At 38.4% G+C, this 20,748-nt stretch overlaps 1 non-coding gene across 1 annotated transcript; it reads left to right on the forward strand.

The window, feature by feature from the left end:
* Positions 1-19,997: 19,997 nt before the first annotated feature.
* On the forward strand, positions 19,998-20,104 carry LOC120101167 (U6 spliceosomal RNA). Its single transcript, XR_005501564.1, has one exon. It is a non-coding gene; the product is annotated as a U6 spliceosomal RNA (small nuclear RNA).
* The last annotated feature ends 644 nt before the right edge of the window (positions 20,105-20,748 follow it).

Genomic DNA, 20,748 nt, shown 5'->3' on the forward strand with positions numbered 1-20,748 from the left:
ATTCCCAATGTATTGGCCCAGTATAATTCGAAAAAAATATTTCTGTTGTAATACAATCCCTTGTTCACAAGAAAGTATAATTACATTGAAACGCAACTCAGGAACATCATTTCTTCCAAGAAGGTGGGTTCTAGAGATATACTACCTAAACTAGGTTAAGGGCCTAAGGTTTGGCCTGGTGTCCATCATACAGATGGCACAGAGGTCATTAGGGCTACTAGCCATCTTGGTTCTTGCTGGGGGAGTCTCTAGCTATAAGGATCATTTAGATTACTTGCTATTCCTGTCCAGACTGTGGGATGTTGATATGTTCTAACAGATAATGCAGATCACCAGATTATTAACCATGTCCAATTTTCCAGTTTTCTGAATGGAAGTACAGGTTTTTCATCTTTCAAAAAGATGAATTCTGTGTAACATTCCTGGTTTCTGTCAAGAGTTGCAGACACAAGAACTTACATGTTATGTTCCCAACATCACTCCCTTCCCTTTTTCTAATAGTGTCCAATTTCAGCCAATTTCAGAGTCATATTGCAGTGACTCACAATTCTCCATTCAAAAGTTTATTCGGTGGGTGCGTGCGTGTGTGTGTGTGTGTGTGTGTGTGTGTGTGTGTGTGTGTGTGTGTGTGTGTGTGAGAGAGAGAGAGAGAGAGAGAGAGAGAGAGAGAGCACTACCTTCAGAGGCTAGAAGAATTCACCCTAACAATTTCTCCTGGAGTGGGAGATCAGGCAATTGCAAGATGCTGGGAACTAAACTCCAGTCTTCTTCCATGCACCCTTAACTGCTGAGTCAACTCTGTCAATTTAGAGAAAAAAATGGAGAGATCTAACCATAACAATTTTTGATAGTTTAGATGTTACCTCAATACTTTCTATTCTCAGCATCTTGGCCTTTAGTTATAAAACAGTAGCATTACTCCAAAGTATCTCTTTGATGTTTAAATTAAATAATACATTGAGTGTTGACAACATTGAGGGTACTGATTATAAGCTTCATGAATCTCCTATAATCATCTGTTGTCCTACTTTACAGCAATTCTTTGCTCTTTTTATTCTTTTTTTTTATTAACTTGAGTATTTCTTATATACATTTCGAGTGTTAATCCCTTTCTTGGTTTCTGGGCAAACATCCCCCTCTCCCCTCCCCTTCCTTATGGGTGTTCCCCTCCCAACCCTCCCCCCATTGCCGCCCTCCCCCCACCAGTCTAGTTCACTGGGGGTTCAGTCTTAGCAGGACCCAGGGCTTCCCCTTCCACTGGTGCTCTTACTAGGATATTCATTGCTACCTATGAGGTCAGAGTCCAGGGTCAGTCCATGTATAGTCTTTAGGTAGTGGCTTAGTCCCTGGAAGCTCTGGTTGCTTGGCATTGTTGTACATATGGGGTCTCGAGCCCCTTCAAGCTCTTCCAGTTCTTTCTCTGATTCCTTCAACGGGGGTCCTATTCTCAGTTCAGTGGTTTGCTGCTGGCATTCGCCTCTGTATTTGCTCTTTTTATTCTTATCATGACATAACATAACCACAACAAATATGGTCCTCACATTTTTTTTTTTCTGTCAGCATTGTAGGAGAGCTCTCAGGAAATTTCTCCAGCTCTAAACCCTATTAGCAAACCACAAACAGAAACTTCAGGTCATGCAATGGTAATTGTTCCCATGTGGCAAAAGTATGAATGCCACACAATGAGTGGTAAGTCAAGAGGAATCTCAGGTCTCTACTACTTAGGTGGGTTCACAAAATCTGGGTGTAAGATTCTCTTCAGAATGTTATCGGCATTATGTGGGACTGAATCTGAAACTTCTTATAGTTTTGTGAGAAAAAAAAGAAATCAATATAAAAATGTCTTTGCAAAAGGTAAATTCCTAACCCTAAACATTAGTCTCTCTCTCTCTCTCTCTCTCTCTCTCTCTCTCTATATATATATATATATATATATATATATATATATATGTATGTATATATACATATATATATATATATCAACTACAAGATTGAGCTTACTTAATGTATCCAATTATATCTGATACTCTATCGTAATTAAATTGAGGTGGCTTTTTAAATAAAAGGAGGTAAGTTCAGGAGGTGGAAACAGTGAAGAACGAACGTACAGGTCCCAATATCAATCCCCCTCATCAAGGATGGGAAAGGGGACTGAGCAAATCACTTAGATTTGGTGAATTTTTGTGTGATTATGGAGGTCAAGATTGTTCGAGACCCCAAAAGTACAACAATGCCAAGCAACCAGAGCCTCCAGGGACTAAGCCACTACCTAAAGACTATACATGGACTGACCCTGGACTCTGACCCCATAGGTAGCAATGAATATACTAGTAAGAGCACCAGTGGAAGGGGAAGCCCTGGGTCCTGCTAAGACTGAACCCCCAGTGAACTAGTCTATGGGGGGAGGGCGGCAATGGTGGGAGGGTTGGGAGGGGAACACCCATAAGGAAGGGGAGGGGGGAGGGGGATGTTTGCCCGGAAACCGGGAAAGGGAATAACACTCGAAATGTATATAAGAAATACTCAAGTTAATAAAAAAAAAAAAAAAAAAAAAAAAAAAAAAAAAAAAAAGCAGTGACTTAAACACAGGCAAGAAATCCTACAGATGAAAAAAAAAAAAAAAAAAAAAAAAAAAAAAAGATTGTGTTCTAGGTAAGAATACTTCACCAACTCTAAAATTTCACCTGAATCTTGATCTTCTTCATTTCAAGAGAACTCAAATTGAGTTTAACTTACATTGCTCAGCAGCAGTTTTAAAATGGCCAGGAGTAGGGATTCTCTATAATAGCATAATCTGATGAATATAGTGGAGATAAATGAACACATTCAACCACTTAGCAGTCACATTTACATGGTTAAGGTGAAAACAAATAAACGAAAAACAAAAGAAGCTGAAATTAACCCAGTAATCTGTTTTATTTACCATGTCACATTATTATTTAAACATGCAATCATTATAGACATCACCATCAAAATTTTAACTTCTTTTCGAGACAATGATACCTCTAATACCATAGCATATCTCAACTGATATGCTGAGTTTTCCTCAAAAATATGCTTGATCTGAGTTTTGATTTAATAAAAGGGAGGGAAAATGTTGACACAAATATCTATAATGGTCCCAGCATACTTAAATTTTCCCTAAATGAATAAAAGTGGTTTTAAAATTCAAATTAAAAAAGTTAAGGATATATTTTCTCAGTTTCACTTGCTAGATTTTAAGAATCTTGTAGGTATACATTATCAAGTACTCCCTGGGTATATGTAGCCAAGTGCCTCATGGTACATATGGTCAAATACCTTATGGGTGCAAAGGATCACACTAGTGTAACTTCAGCAGGGTCTTAGGCTTGCTCACTGAAAATAAGACAAAATAATACATCTATATTGGGGATTTTCCAAAAGTTTGAGAGTCTCTAAAAGCAATCCATGATAAGAGTCATGTTAATTCATTGTAAGATGCTTTTGTTTGATATTTTAAAGGCATCATATAGTGGAAATGAGGTGGTGAGTATCCCTGTTCTCAAGCGATTTAGTAGCTGATGAATTAATAAGTATGTTATGGCCAGAAATGGCTTAAATATAGTTATGTTAGGTATTAATTAATCTCCTCTACAAAACTTTTAGATAAGGGCTGGTTTAGGAATGTATTTTGTAACAACAAAGCTGGGTATCCAAGGACAACACAAGGGGTTTGATGAGTATTTTAGTAGAAAATGTCTCAAGTCCTGAGAGCACAGCACTTTCTTCACTGGATCCTAGGAGGTGCTCATGTCTTTCTATAATGATTAATGTTCTATTTCTAGTTGGTACATTTATAGCAATGAATTCTTGACCAAGGGGAAAGGGAAGGAATTTGAGACATTGGGCCATTTTAGGACCCACCAGCAAAACGGTATCCCATTTAATCAATGGGAACTAGGATCAATAGATCATCATGCTTTATCTTTATCATAACTACTAGAATTTCATTTTTAAGAAAGAAAGAAATGTTTAACATATTTTGGAAGAAAAATCCATTTTAAGCACAGAATCTGACTAAGCAGCAATTTAAACAACAATGCCTTATGGCTGCAGAGGAGAATTCTCTCAGGAAGATCCCTTCCCTCTAAGGAGGTCTCTTAATTAGCCTTAGTTACACAGATTACATTAACATATTTTCCTGGAGACTTTGAAGCCATCATGTTCTTTGCTCTCCTGTCAGGTTGGTTCATCTACTTGGTATCTGTAAGCACATCTGCTCTGTGTTCCAAACATCTTAAGTGTCTATAGAGAGTCATCTGGGAGTAGCAGGATCCCTTTTCACTGCCAGGAAACCACTATTCCCATTGAAGCCACAGATCTCCCCATCTGATAGACTAGGTTTGTTGTGCCTCACTGAGTTGAATTTTTATCATTTACAAAACATCCAAATCACTCCTTGTCTTCTTGGAGGACAGAGAGTACAAAATTGATGACTACTTTTTCTAGTTCTCCCTCTCCCTCTCCCCCTCTCTTCTTATTCACATGCTTTCTCATGTTCCTGTGCTAAAAGGTACACTTACTATTTCATGCAGTAGTATTTTCTGTCCAGTGAGAAATATCAACAGTTGTACTTCTGACCAGTGTGTGTTTTATGTAAAAATAAATTACTAAATATGTAGTTGAAAATGCAAACTCACGTTAAAAGAGTGTGCTTTAAAGGTGTTTCATTCTTAAACTCATAACATGGATTATGTTAGAGTTGTCTTTTGACTTTATGACTACAAAAGGATAAATTTAAAAATAAAAAACAGTAAGAGATGGAAAAAGAAAATGGAACCTAAGAACCAATTTCTACATCTTATCTATCCTTCTCATAACAAGGTTTAGTCATATTTTGCTTTAGCTTTTCTAATATGAGTATTGGATCTGATCTGTAAAGCTTCATACTATGAAAGCATACTTCTATCATCCTCCTAGAAGGACTTAGCCCTAAACTGCTTGTCCTAACTGGGGTTGGGTAAAGCACCTGATTTTGTTCTAATCTTTTTGACAATACGTTTGGTATAGTCCTTATTGTTTCATCTAAGAGTTATTCTGAGATTATGATTAAATGTCTTCTTTTCACTATGTTTCCGATTATCTTCATATTATTTTTTCTTTTATAATTACGTCTGCTAGGGTATGCTCATGGCAGCCTACTTTAGGAGATGATTATGTAAGTTTAGAGATCTTCTGTATTTCTGTCTATAACTAAATGATGAGGATATTGGGGTCTTTATATCTATGTTGCTAGATTAATAGCCAAAATGTTGAGTGAATGGTTGGATGTATGGGTAGATGGGTTGAAGGATAAACTGATAACTGGATGAGGGGTAAATGGAAGGATGAATGGATGAATTCAGGATCAGATGCTTGTGTGGGTGAATATATCAATGGATGGATGTGGATCAAGGGGTGAGATGAGCAAGTGGATAAATGGAAGGGAGATGTGGGTAGTTGTATGATGAGACATTGACATGACACAGAACGAAGACAAAGCAACATGGTGACTATAAGTGCAGGACTCTGTCAATAAGAATTTTATTAGGTGACACCATTATTTTCATATTATTATGATAATAGATAAAGCTACAGTGAACCACAGCCTATAAGTCATCCTAGTATATCCCATACACATACAGACACAAATATACATATACATGCATATATCTATATCTATATCTATATATATATATATATATATATATAGAGAGAGAGAGAGAGAGAGAGAGAGAGAAAAGACAGAGACAGAGACAGACAGAGATAGGGACAGAGATGGTGAGAAACAGAGAGACGTGGAAGAGAGAGACAGAGAAACAGAGATAGGGATAAATTCTATATATTATATTACTCTATCAGACACTGACTGATATACTTCCTGCTCATTTCCAGTGGATTCCACAGATCTTACATTTATAATCTCCCTCCCCCAACTTATTGCCCTATCCTGGTTACCGACTCCCAGAAGTACTTCCTGAGAACCTGTAGGCCACTCTGACCAGGAAAGCAAGGAAGTTAGCTACAGATATGTACACCTCCTTTCATTCCTCCAAGTCCAATGCACCAGTCTCATCCTCATCCCTGAAGCAGACCTGCTGTAGCCTCTCCCCACTCTGGGCCTATTCCAGGTGACAAAGTATATAGATCCTGCTTTCTTCCCTCTTGTAAATCCCTCACTTTGCCCAGCTCATCCCCATTTCTAAATCTCAGATCTCAATACCCACAAAACACATTTTTAACTGGAAATCTCAGTGCCTACACTAGTAAGACCCCAGAAGATTTTCCTATAGGTAACAAAACACTACACTCTCCTAAGAACCAGAGAGGACTGACCACAGGGTACCTAGTGGAGGAGTTAGGGAAAGGACTAAAGGAGCTGAAGGGGTTTTCAACCCCAAAGGAAGAACAACAATATCAACCAAGTAGACCCCCCCCAGAGCTCACAAGGACTAAACCACCAACCAAAAAATACATATGGAGGGATATATGGCTTCAACTGCATATTCAACATCTGCATCAGTGGTAGGGGAGGCTCTTGGTCTTGTGAAGGTTTGATGCCCTAGTATGGGAGAATGCCAAGGCTGGGAGATAAGAGAGAGTGGGTGGGAGGGTGGGGAGCACCCTCATAGAAGCAGCGGGAGGGGGGATTGGGTAGCAGTTTTACAGATGGGAAACCAGGAGGGTTAACTTGAAATCTAAATAAATAAAATAAACAATTATTAAGCAAACAAACAAAAAAGAACCAGAGAGGAATTAGCACCCAAGGAACAAAGCACCCACCCAACAAAGATAAGACTACATATCAGCACCAAGAATTAACATTTTCCTATTCCAGATGCCTGGATGCAAATTTAAAAACACATTCAGTAACAGTCTGGGAAATATGTCTCCACTAGAGCCCAGCAACCCTAATACAACAGGCCCTACATATTCTAGACCTTGAAAGAGCCTTTATGCATATAATAGAGACCCTTAAAGACTAAATAAATTCCTTAAAGAAATCTATAAGAACACAAACAGAGTGGATGAAAAGGATAAAACTGTTTAAGAACAATAAATGGAAATAGAATTAATAAAGAAAATCCAAAATGATGAAAATGTAGAAATGAAGAATTCTGAAACTTAAACAGCAACTACAGGGGCAAGCTTCAAAAGCAGAATACAAGAAGAGATGAAAAAGAGAATCTTGATCATTGAAGACATGATAGAATAAATGAATATACTAGTCAAGAAAATGGAAAATCCACATAAAAAAGCCGCATAAAACATTGAGGAAATTTGAGAGAGACGTTAAATATCTAAAATCTAATAAAATTAGGGGAAAAAGAAAAAACACAGGTCAAATACATAGAAAATCTTTTCAATAAAATGATACAAGAAAAACTTCCTAACCTAAAAATGGAGATTTCTCAAACTCACTTATGAATATTGATGCAAAAATACTCAATAAAATTCTTGCAAACAGAATCCATTTATACAAATGATGAACAGGTTGAAAAAGAAATTAAGGAAAAAACTCCTTTCACAATAGCCTCAAATAATGTAAAGTATCTTGGAGTAACTAACCAAACAAGTGAAAGATATGTATGACAATAACTTCAAGTCTCTCAAGAAAGAAATAGAAGAAGATCTCAGAAAATGGAGATATCTCTCATGCTCATGGATTGACAGAATTAACTTAGTAAAAATGGTCATCCTCTTATTGGGCAGCAATGGGAGGAGAAGCCCTTGGTCCTGCCAAGGCTGGACCCCCAGTGTAAGGGAATGAATGTTATGGTGGGGAGGCAGGAAAGGGGGAATAATTCGGGAGGGGGAACACCCTTATACAAGATGGAGGAGGGGGATGGCATAGGGGGGATATGGATGGGAAGCCAGGAAAGGGAATAACATTTGAAATGTTAAAAATATCCAATAAAAATACTACAAAATAGAAAAAATATAAAGCTTTTTTTTAAACTATCAAAAAAAAAAAATAAAGGTCATCCTGCAAAAGGCAATCTACAGAGTCAATGAAATCCCCATCAAAATCCCAACACAATTCTTCAAAGACATGGAAAGAGCAATTCTCAAATTCATCTGGAAAGGCAAAAAACCCAGAATAGCATAAATAATTCTTAACAATAAAAGAATGATTGGGGGATTCACCATCCCTGACATCAAGCCCGCTTACAGAGTAATAGCGATAAAAAGGGCATAGTATTGGTACAAAGACTGACAGGTTGATTAATGGAATAGCATTGAAGACCCAGAAATAAAACCACACACTTACATACATTTGATCTTTGACAAAGAAACTAAAATATACAAAAATAAAAGCACCTTCAATAAATGGTGCTGGTCTAACTGGCTGTTTATGTGTAGAAAATGAAAATAGACCCATATTTTTCACTGTGCACGAAGGTCAGGTCCATGTGGAACAAGAACCTCTACATAAAACCAGATTCATTTTATCTAATAGAAGAGAATGTAGGAAAGAGCCTTGAACCCATTGAAACAGGAAGACATTTCCTAAACAGAAAACCAATGGCTCATGGTCTAACATCAAGAAAAGACAAATGGGACCTCATGAAACCAAAAAAGCTTCAGTAAGGAAAGGACATAGTCAATAAGACAAATTGGCAACCTACAGCTTGGGGAAAAAATCTTCACTAGCCCCACATCCAATAGAGGGCTAATATCCAAAATATATGAAGAACTCAAGAAACTAACCACAAAAAACAAAACCAAACAAAAAAACCCACAAAAACAACAACAACAAAAACCAATGGTGTATAGAACTAAACAAAGAATTCTCAGTAGAGGAATCTCAAATGGCTGAGAAGCACCTAAAGACATGTTCAAAGTCTTTAGTGATCAGAGATGTGCAAATCAAAAGGACCCTGAGATTCTACCTTGCACCAATCAGAATAGCTAAATCAAAACTTCAGGTGACAACACATGTTGGTGAGGATGTGGAGACAACACACAGCTGGTAGAATTCCAAACTGGTACGACCACTCTGAAAATCAATTGGAGGTTCCTCGGAAAATTGGAAACAGATCTACCCAAAGATCCAGCAATTCCACACCTGAGAATATACCCAAAAGATGCCCCACCATGCCACAGGGGCATGTGTTTGTTTCACTTTGTTCATAGTGACCTTATTTGTGATAGCCAGAAGCTAGAAAAAAACCAGAAGAATGGATACAGAAAATGTGGTTCATTTAAACAATGGAATACTACTCAGTTATTAAGACTGAGGACATCCTGAGTTTTGCAAGCAAATGGATAGAACTAGAAAATATCATCCTGAGTGAGTTAACTCAGACCCAAAAGGACATGTTTGGTATGTTCTCACTAATAAGTGGTTATTAGCCAAAAATAAAGAAAAGAAAAGTAAAGAAAGAAAGGAAAAGAAAAGAAAAGGAAAGGAAAGGAAAGAAAAAACAAGTAAGAATACCCAAGATACAGTCCACAGAACTCAAAAAGGTCAACAAGCTGAAGGGCCCAAGTGAGGACTCCTCAATCCCATTTGGGATGGAGAAGAAAGCAACCACAAGGGGGAAGGGATGAAGGGTCTTGGAAGTGAAAGGGGATGGGGTAGGAGGAGAGGAGAACATAACATGATATTAGGTGGGGGAAAAGAACTGAAGCCCTGAGGGCCTGCAGAAAGAATGGAAACAGGTGACCTCAGGAAAGAGGTTGGAAGGACCCTCCAAAATGTACCAGAGACCTGGGAGGTAAGAGACTCTCAGGACTCAAAGGGTGAGGGTACTAGATGAAATGCCCTACAGTGGGGAGAGGAAATTTGTTGAGCCCACATCCAGCAGAAAGAAAGGGCATCTAGTAAGGAATGGGGTTGCTATCTTAGAGTCAAAACTCTGACCCATAATTCTTCCTGCCTGAAAGAATTGAAGGAACAAAAATGGAGAAGAGCCTGAGGAAAAGTAGGTCCAGAGACAGGTCCAAAGTGGAGGCCCTAAGTCCTGACAACATTACTGAGGCTATGGGCGCTCATAAAAAGAGACCTATCATGACTGCCCTCCAAAAGATCCAACAAGCAGCTGAAAGAGGCAGAGGCAGATATATGCACCCAACCAATGGACAGAAACTGTTGACTCCTCTAATTGAATTTGGGAGGAAGCTGAGGAGGAGGGAGGCCCTGTAGGAGGACCAATAGTCTCAATTAACCTGAACCCCTAAGATCTCTCAGACATTGGATCACCAACCAGGCAGTACATGCGAGCAGATATGGGGACCCCAACACATATACATCATAGGACTCCTGGGTCTGGCTTCAGTCAGAGAAGGTGCACTCCACCCTTAAGAGACTGGCAGCCCCAGGATGTTTCGAGGTCTGGTGGTGTGGTTGGGGTGGGGACATCTTTGTGGAGACAGAGTGGGTGGGGAGGAGGTATGGAATGTGGAACAGTCAAGGGTGGACCAGGAGGGGAATAAAATCTGGAATGTAAAGTAAATAAATTATAAAAAAAAAGCCCCAGGGAGTGGAGAGATCTGGTGGGGTGTGTATGGGGGCATCCTCTTGGAGACTGGGGTAGGAAGAATGGGCTGAAGATCTGACAGAGGGTAGACTGGGAGGGGAATAACGACTGGACTGTAAAAGAGATCAAATAATAATGATGATAATGATAATAATAATTAATAATAATGAAGCCTAGAGAAGACAAATGTATATACATGAATATGTATGTATGTGCATATCTGTGGCTGGGGTAGGATGGGTGTGTCTGTCTGTGTGTATGTGTACTTCCCTTCTCTTGACTTTGATGGTCTGGGATTATTTATTCTCTGTGTTTTCTTGGTTGGAGTTAACACGTTTTGGATTGGAGTTTTCCTTATAGCTGCTTCTATTGAGCTGGATTTATAGATAAATATTGCTTAAATTTGGTTTTATCATGTCTCATTTATGGTTTTAGATTATTGAAAAGGCTAGCATTATTCTAATACATCTGGCTTTATATTTTGCTTATTGATCTCTTGTAACTTTTAATATTCTCTCTTTGTTCTGAACATTTAGTGTTTTGATTGTTGTATGTCAAGAGAATTTGCTTTTCTGGACTAGTCTATTTTGTATTTTGTATTTGTATTATGCTTTTATAGACATCTCATTCTTTATGTTAGGAAAATTTTCTTGTATGGTTGAGACTAAGAATATTGCCAACCAACAAATGGACCAACTTGAGACCCATCCCATGGGCAAGCACCAACTCCCAGAGTATGAAGGATGCTCTGCCTGCATGCTAGAGTCTAGCATGTCTGTCCTCTTAGAGGCTCCACCCAGCAGCTGACTTAGATAGATGTAGAAACCCACAACTAAACTGTAGATAGAGCTTATGGACTTTTGTGGAAGAGTTGGGGGAAGGATTTGGGGTGCAAAGGAGATAGGAACTCCACAGGAAGATCAACTGAGATAACTAACCCTCCAGGCTCGCTGACACAGAACCACCAACCAAAATACATACAAGGACTGGACCTAACTGTCCCCCTCCATCAGATGTAGTAGATTTATAGCTTAGTCTTCATGAGGGTCCTGAACAACTGGAAAGAAGCTATCCCAAAAGCTGTTGTCTGCCTGTGGGATATATTTTTCTAGCTGAGCTTCCTTGTCTTGCCCAGTGGGAGAGGATGTGACTAGCTCTGAAATGACTTGATATGTCAGGGTGGAGGTATACCTGGGGGGGGTTCTACTCTTTCAGGGGAGAAGGGGAGGAGGCTTTGTGGGAAGAACTGTGGGAGGTGAGAGTGAAAGTGGAACTGTGAGCAGGATGTAAAGTGCATAAATAAAAAATAAATAAAATAAAAAATAGTGAACAACTATTATTGGTTATTATGGGTCTTTTAGTATTAATGGTCTCAAACCCCAATAAAAAGACAAAGACAAACAAAAGGGATGTGAAAACAAGATTTGTTCTTCTTCTACATGCAAGGAACATAATTTAACATCAAAGATAGACATCACCTCAGGGTAAAGAGTTGCAAAGAGATAATCTCAGCAAATTGGCCTAAGAAGCAAGCTAGTATAGCTATTTTAATATTTTGTGAAGTACACTTCTAATCAAAACTAATCAGTAGAGATAATGAAGAATGTTATATACTCAAAGTAATACTGCACCCAGCAGATATAGAAATTTTTCTAAATTTTTTATTAGTTCTTTGTGATTTTCACACAATGTGCCTCAATTCTATTCCAAAGTGTGGCAGCAGGTGAAGGGCAGGGTCAACTCTCCTGCTCTTATGACCCCAGAGCCAACTCTCTTGCACCCTAACCCTGTTGTAAGAAGCGGCAAGGAGTTAGATTGGGAGGGCATCTCTCCCTCACTCATGTTATGGCATAGCAGGCATGTTCTGGTGCCACTATCCCGTACTCACAAACTCAGAGATGCTCACCCACACTCTATCACTCGGGTCAGGTCTACTGTACTGCCCAGGCAATGTACAGGGTTTGCTTTCCCCAGAGCTGCAGCAGGTGAGAGACTGGAACAGTACCCCTGCTCTTATGACTCCAGTGCCAAATCTTCGGTCTTCCACTGGTGACAAGTTGGGAGGAAAGTATTTCTAGCTCATCCATATCACTTCATGGAAAATGAGTGGCAGGGCCAGCTATTCCACATTTATACCCCCAAGACCAATTTGCCTGTAACTCCTGCAACAAGACCAGCTCTACTGTGTTTCCTAGGATGATACATGGCTCTACTCTCCTGAGTACTGCTGATGGCTCAGAATGGTGTCAGTTCTCCTGCTCTTATGCCTCCAGAGCCAGATCTTCTACTGTGTCCAGTCCAGGAGTGAAACTAGTTCTGCATAGTCCTGAGATATTAACATGTTCCCAGAGAGCAACCCAGTCTAGGAACATTCACCTGGCCTGGTGGTAACAAATCCCTACAGACTCAGACGTGGCCCCTGGTGGCATTATATTCTAAGACCCTATTATGGTTTTAGATGGCATCATCAGCTACTTATATCACTCACTACCCTTAAGTCTCCAGTTCTGCCTGTCTTCATTGTGTTCACATTCTTTTTCTCTTCCATTTCTCCACCATTTACTTGTTCCTCTTAGTGACATCTGGAGTCTCTGAGTGTCTGGTATCATCTTGGGAGTAGTATCATGAGTACTATGCCTCATCAGTGCATTATGGTACCAGGCAGGGGTCATCTTGAGCATTGCTTGCCTCCTTGCTCACCAGGCCTGTGCTGCACCAGATTGGTGGTCATCTCAGGCTAGCTGCCTATCCAGGTTCCCTAGTGTCAGATGAGTAACCATCTCAGTCTTGCTTATTTCAGGCATTGTGAGACTACTAATAATTCAGATGGTCACAGGTAAGAACATAGTTTCTCTCCTCTCTACAGAGCATCTACAATGCTTCTAGAGGCAGGGGCATAGTAATTCTTAACCTTTATGCCCCAAGTACACAGGCCTCAAGTTTAGAAAAAGAAATCCTTTTACGGTTTAAATTGCATACTGACCCTCACACAATGGTGGTAAAAGATGTCAATACAACATTTTCAGGAATAGACAGGTAATCCAGACAAAAACTAAAGAGAGGACAGTTGTATATATATCTTTTCTCAGCACTTCATGGAACTTTCTCCAAAACTGATCATATACTCTCACAAATAATCTCCACAGAAGCAAGAAAATCAAAATAATGCCCCGCATCCTGTCTAATCACCACAGATTGAATCTGAATTTCAATACCAACAGAAATGACAAACTCTATAATGAATCAAATATGCATCAAAATAAGAATTAAGAAAGAAATGAAAGGTTTTCTGGAATTGAATGAAAATGAATTCACAACATTCTCAAAACTATAGGGCAAAAACAAAGAATGTTCTAAAAAGCAAGTTCATAGTGTTGAGTATTTTGATATGTGATTCACTGATTTTAATTAGGGTCATCCACGTGACTATTCTTGTGGATACTATTCTATGGAACCCAGAGGGTTCACTAGTAAATATATAACCGAAGAGAGTGACTCTCCATTCCATACCCCTACCAGTGGCCAATAGGTGAGCAGGAAATTGAGGTCACTATGAGTCCTTCCCCTTCCATGACTGACTTAGGACCAATCTTGCGAAGAGCCAATGTATGCAACTATATTTTCTGGACGTTAAGAATACAATGGCTGCTCCATGCCAACAAGGTCAAATTTGACAGCCCTTCTCTCTAGCACCTGATTCTTACATTCTTTCCATCTCCCTCTTCAGTGATAGTGCTTGAGACTTACAGGGAGGGGTATAAATGCTTGTCATCATTTTTACCTCTGCTCCAGGCACTATTACCACAGGGAAATCTTGTTTGTGCATACAGTTAAGTAGAGGCATGCCCCATATGCTTTGACCTTGCTAGCTCCCTCTGCTTCAAATGTTCTGTCTTCAAAACCAAAATTTAAAGAAAAGAAAACTGTGTTTGCACATTAATTCCTCAAATACCCCTTGCCAGGAATCTCCTACTGACAGTCTTTTTAAAATTCGATCCTCTTGCTTCATGATACTTTTCTATCTGCTTCAGTTTGTTATTGTTTAGTTCTTCTTTCTATTTAACACACTATGTACTCCAGGAGAAAAGGTTCTACTGTACTTTTGTCTGTCCTCTCAGCACATCTTAACAATGTCCATACCTAGTAGGAATTCAATAGCTACACTTTTTTAGGTAGGTGTCTAAAATATAGACATAGACAGTGGCCTTGAGAACCATCTCCAAATAAAACTTCCATTTGTAAACTTCCTGGCCACTACCAATTTATACATACTGTTGCTCAATGCCAAAATCCAGGCACAGGGTAAATAGTGACCTTCCACTAATAAAGAAATTTGTAGGTCATCATGGTAATGTTGGGGTGCAGGCAAAGAACTCTTGCCCTATGTCTATAGTGCTTTTGTGGTTAAAGATTCTGTCTGAGTAAATTCTGTGGGTTTTGGAGTTAGTGACAAGGAAGATGTACAATATCCTTAACATCATGCACCATGTGCAAAACCCAAGTCAGGAGATCTCCTTGCATGCTTAGGAAACCATGAGATACACTTTAGTGTATTGGAGATGGAGACTGGAGGAGAGGTGAGAACTAGAGACTACTCCATGCAAGGTTTAAGATATAATCTTCAGATTGTAACCTCTAATCATAAAAGGTATTAGGAGACTAAAAGATTTGAACAGGAAAACATAAAAATACTTGAATTACAGAGAGATCGTTTTATTGGCTAATATTAAGAAAAGCTCTTTGAAATGAAGTAAGTAGTAAGACAGTGGGAGTTTGTTATGATTGGAAAGTACAATTCATTTTACTATACAAATCTGATTAGAATTATCCATTTACTATAATCATTAATGCTTTTCTGTACCTAGAAGGAAAGAAGATTGGCTACTGAAGATTACCTTTCCAAGATAGCAACAAGCCTTCCTTTTACTCAGGGAACAGAAGTATTGTGTGTATGTAGATTACTATCTTGATCACCAGCCCTGACAACTGGTGCTAGTATTAGTGTCAGAGTTAAGAAAAAAGTGCAGATCTCATAATCTTATCTCTGGAATAACAGCTAGGTTCTTGGAAAAGTCAGAGACAAGAAAAGACAAATCAGACTGAAGAATGCAATATTGGGCAGGTCTGGGTTGTGGGGAAGGAATGGAGCCTTTCTGGGGAAACTGGAATAATGGCCTTGGAATCAATGTCCTTTTTGGTACTGAGTGCAAATTAATTGCAAGTGGTAAAATTTCTAACCTGTGTCCTCTCTAGCTTTGAAGCCTTTTAACCTTTTAAGAACATTGATTGGAATCTTGAACTTGAATCTTCTGTGTGGCATAACAAAACTCTTTCTTAATTATAAAAAGAACAATTTTACTACAACATGGTACAATTATCCTTTGAGATATGAGATTATGTCACCGAGGCTGGCTTCAAACTCAGTATATAGCTAGAGATAACCTTTGCCTCTTGATCCTCCTTCCTCTTCCTTGGTAGTGCTAGGGCAACCTGTGTGAAACATTGCATCCTGTTTTGGAAGCTCAAGTTTTGAATCCTGATACCACATAAAGCACATGGAGGTCTTTCTATAGGAAAAAATGTTTCAGTATATTAAATTGTAAAAGCTCCCATGGAAAGACAATTTTGCATTTCATGTTTGTTGTTCATTTTTCCCTATGAAATGGTAAATTACCCTTAATGATAAATGACTAAACATTCAAGGGCACACTGGCTTTTTGGATAAGGTACAGCTTTATCTCTTTTCTTAGCTACTTCTAGAATGTTCACAGCGGTCACTTGACAGCAGGCATCATTTGAATGGCTTGCAAGACAACAGAAAGACAAAATCTACAAAAAATATAATAAAAAATTGTAAATAAGTCTCAAGTTCTATTACTCCACATAGTTTCTGGCTATAAGATATTCCATATAGATGCTGATATTATGTCTCAACCATTGAGTAAATAGAAAAACAGGAGAAACCAAACTGTGATCCATGTAAGTGGAATGAACCTTTACTGTTCTTAAATTTGAGAAACCTACATTTGTTAACACCAGACCATTCTCTTCCTTTAGAAATGTTCCATTTCAAAAAGATGAAAAGTAACAGGAAGAGTGATTAAAAGGTTGTGGGTCTCTAATGTCAGGGACAAACTCCAAGTTTTCCTATTTAGAAAAACTTACTTAATTCCTTATACAGAAATAGAATATACTTTTCAGGTTACTCAATGACCGATGATAGGACAAGAGTGGACAATGGAAAGACTGCATAGAGTAGTAAGAAGACTTCATGCAAGTAACTTGAAATTCTATTTGGACAATAGAATTGGAGAAAAATCATGAAGTGTTAGTTGTTTGAGAGAGATTCCAAAAAGAATAAACAATTTTGGGAAAGATAGGGAAAGGCTTCTAGTCCATCTAAAAGTGGTGGGGAACAGATTGTCTTCACTGCCTGCAAACAGGATGATGCTCTACATAAAATAGCACTGTGTCTCTGCATTTGTTCATGGCTTGAATAGTGACTGTTTTATGGAATTTTGGTATCTTGGCTTATAGCATAAAGCTCTGTTATAGTTATAGAGCAATGTATTCATGTTGTCTGAACCCACATCTCAATGAGTTGTGTGGCTTTATACAATTCTAACTCATCATTTTGTAAAATGAAGGACACAATGGGGTCCATTTCTTATTGTGATTATAGGGGTGAAAAAAATGTTTAGCCCAGTGATTGAAACACATATGGGAAAGCAAATGTGTTTGCTTTCATTTCTCTACTCTTGTTTCTATAATTTATTTTTATAGCTTCTGCAACATGTAAGGCATACTTATTCAATACTTGGAAAATGGTTATGTAACAAAGGGAGGGAACTCTCTGCTCCTGAGCTGTAGAGAGCCTTTGTAGTATAGCCTTGGGTCTGAGTAGAGTTCAGTGTCCTGAGGACACTCATACACGCAATCTCAGCAAGCATCATAGAGTGACATTATTTTTCAGGAACAGTCCACAGGATGTGCCAGAGAATAGGACTTAAGATGTGACATAGCTGTATATGCTGAAGGCTCTGGGAAAGTGCAATCAAGTGGCATTTATCTCAATCCTTTTATCTGGACCAAGGCATCATGCCACTGTGCCTCTCTTGAACTCTGATCTAGGACTAAGTGTAAGGCTTCACTGTGTCTGATGGAAGCATACTTGGTTATACTCAAATATTTGTCTTGTGACTGGAATATTACAGATTTTGCTGATTGATTAAATTGTACCTTTTAATATCAGAGATGGAAGTGTAGCTGAGTGGTAGAGTCCTTGTCTGTAATGATGAAAGCACTGGATTTTATGACCAACATTAAAAAAAACATAGAAACAAACAAACAAACAAAAAATCAGGTTGAGTAGAGCACCAGAGATCTCTTGATAAACCTTAGACAACAGTATTCATCATGTAGTAATCATTGTGTTAAATGATTTCTGTATTTCATTTCATTCATTCCCCTCAACACATTTTTCTTTATCTCACAGAAGTTGAAAATAAGGTTTCATGGTAGACTCAGAATTGCAACCCAGAAGGATGGGGCCTGTAGGAAATTTTAAACTGGTGACACTGTTAGAATACCCACTGTGAAATGAATTGCTTTCTGTTGGGATTATAATATAGATTTCCACAAAAATATTTAATCTCTTTTCCTTTAGGATGAGCACATATGTATGATATAGTATAATTGATATGCAATCATTGTCTTTTATGAATGAGAGTTACAAACTAAAGACAATCCTGGCATTCAGTCATAGCTTGAGTAACGAATGTATGATAAACAACATTTTTGTATAAAAGTTGTCATTTGTACTGAGTGCTATATCAACCTGTGATGCATTTATATCTGATTTACTTCTGTATTCATTCCATGTGCCTATTAAAAACCTTTTTTATTTTTTTATCTCTATGGTTTTTCAAAATCACATATAGTCCAGAGAGTAAGCAAGAATATTAATAACACCAATAAAATGTAATGAAGATTTGAACCTACTCTTATTATTTACTAGGTTAAGAATACATTCTCTAAGTATTTTGTATGTTGTAATACTTGGGAAGGTACTGGAAGTTTATGCATAAGGAATCAAGCACCCATGAGATTACACACAATATAGAAAAGTCTATACAGGCAGTAAATGAAGTTAAGTTTCAATTCTGAGAAGGACTCAATTCAAAACCTTTATATGGGGCTGATGAGATGTTTCAGCAGATACAATACTTGTAAAAGTACAAGGCCTAAAATTTGGATCTTTTCATATAAAGTGTGGGCAAGAGAGATAGCCTACATATAATTCCAATGCCAAGAAGGCGAGAACAGGAATTCCCTGAGCAAGCTGGATAGCTATACTAGCCTAATCAAGAAATTATGAATGAAACCAAGAGACCTTGCCTCCTTGATAAAGTGGAGAGTGATGGACAAAAAATTTTGATGTCAGCCACAGGACTCTACATGCATGTATGTACTTTACATATGAGAATATACATATATACACTCTACTCACAGATAAACATTTGCAACCTTTTTACAAAAATTGCATACATATGTACACACACACACACACACACACAGAGTTTTCCCTTTTGGACTATCTTTTATCACAATAAAATACCATGTCATACCATCTTGCTACTAATTTATGTGCCTCAGTTTGAATATTCTGAGGATACTCAGAAAAATCACTCTCTAAATTCCTCTCCTCTGTGAGAGGCCCGAAGAAAGGCATTTTGTATAGAGACTTGTGCAACTGGAGCTATATTAGGTTTTAGAGTAGAGGTAATAGTGGGGAAGAAGTGGCTGCTAGCACAACACTAGAAAGCACAAAATGTCCTACATAAAGTTTCAAATTTCCTTAGCCAAAGTAGACAGGTTCTTTCTGACAACTAGGAAAGGAAAGAGGAACAAAAGGAGATTTAACAATTGTCTCACAAATATAACAATATGACTGTGTGAAAAAATGTTTTCTAAACTAAAGGGTAATGTGGTGTGTGTTTAAAATAGTAATCCCTACATAGTGGATTCAGGTATTTACGGTTCACAGGATCCAGAGTGGAATGGTTCTCCACCAGAGAAAGTTAACAATATGTGTGATCATTCGCCAGCTGTGACTTGAAACGACTGAGTATGTGTGATGTTCATTGCAAACTCACTGAAGCCTGCATCCACAGTCATGGTGTCTAGAGACCACCAGGCATTCCAAGGGAACAGACTTGTGAACCTTTATTGCCACTACTACTAAAACACATAGCATTTCTAAGACATGTCTGTGTGTATAGCTGAGTTTGCTGCAGTATTTACTTTGTTATCATCTGAGATCTCAGGTATGAGGCTATAAAGGAAGTAGCTGACTTCACTACTGTCTAACTGCAGCATAATTAATAATAACTTAAAATTTATGCAAGGGCAGTCAAGCCAAGAGAATTCTCAATTACAGAAATATCCTGAAACTGGAACATAAGATTCAAAGAATTGGAGAGGAAAATGACTGCAAATAAAAAGGGGGATAGAGTGCTAAATTCAGCAGCACCCATACTAAAATTGGAATGAAACAGAGAAGATTAGCAAGGCCCCTGCACAAGAATGACATGAAAATTTGTGGAGCGTTTCATATTTTTTACATTTACACAATGGAGTACTATTCAGCTATCAAAAACAATGACTTCATGAAATTCACAGGCAACTGGATGGAACTAGAAAATATCAATCTTAATGAGGTTACACAGTCACAAAATAACACACATGACATGTACTCACTGATAAGTGCATATTAGGAAAAAAGCTTGGGATGCCATGATACAACTTGCAGACCATATGAAGCTCAAGAGAAAGAAAGACCAAAGTGTGGATGCTTCAATTCTTTTAGAAGGGGAAACAAAATAATCGTGGAAGGTATGGAGTAGGAGAGACTTGGGAGGAAGACAGAAGGGGAGAGGGAAAAGGGGGGCAGGATGAGGTATGGAAGGAAGCGGGGAGATATACAGAAGTTCAGGAAATTGAACAGAGGTGTGTAAGAATGGGGGATAGGGAACTGGGATTAGCCACCAGTAAGTCTCAGACACCAGGAAAATAAGAGACTCCCAGGACCCAATGGGGATGGTATTAGCTAAAATACACAACAAAGAGGAGAAAGAACCTATAGAGACCATATTCAGAGGTTAGGCATGCCCCTGTTTGAGGGATGGGGCCACCCACCCTTCTCGAAGTTTTAATCCAGAATTGCTCCTGTCTAAAGGAAATATAGGGACAAAGAATGAAGAAG

The sequence above is a fragment of the Rattus norvegicus genome, chromosome 2 (genome assembly GCF_036323735.1).
Source record: "Rattus norvegicus strain BN/NHsdMcwi chromosome 2, GRCr8, whole genome shotgun sequence".
NCBI lineage: Eukaryota > Metazoa > Chordata > Mammalia > Rodentia > Muridae > Rattus > Rattus norvegicus.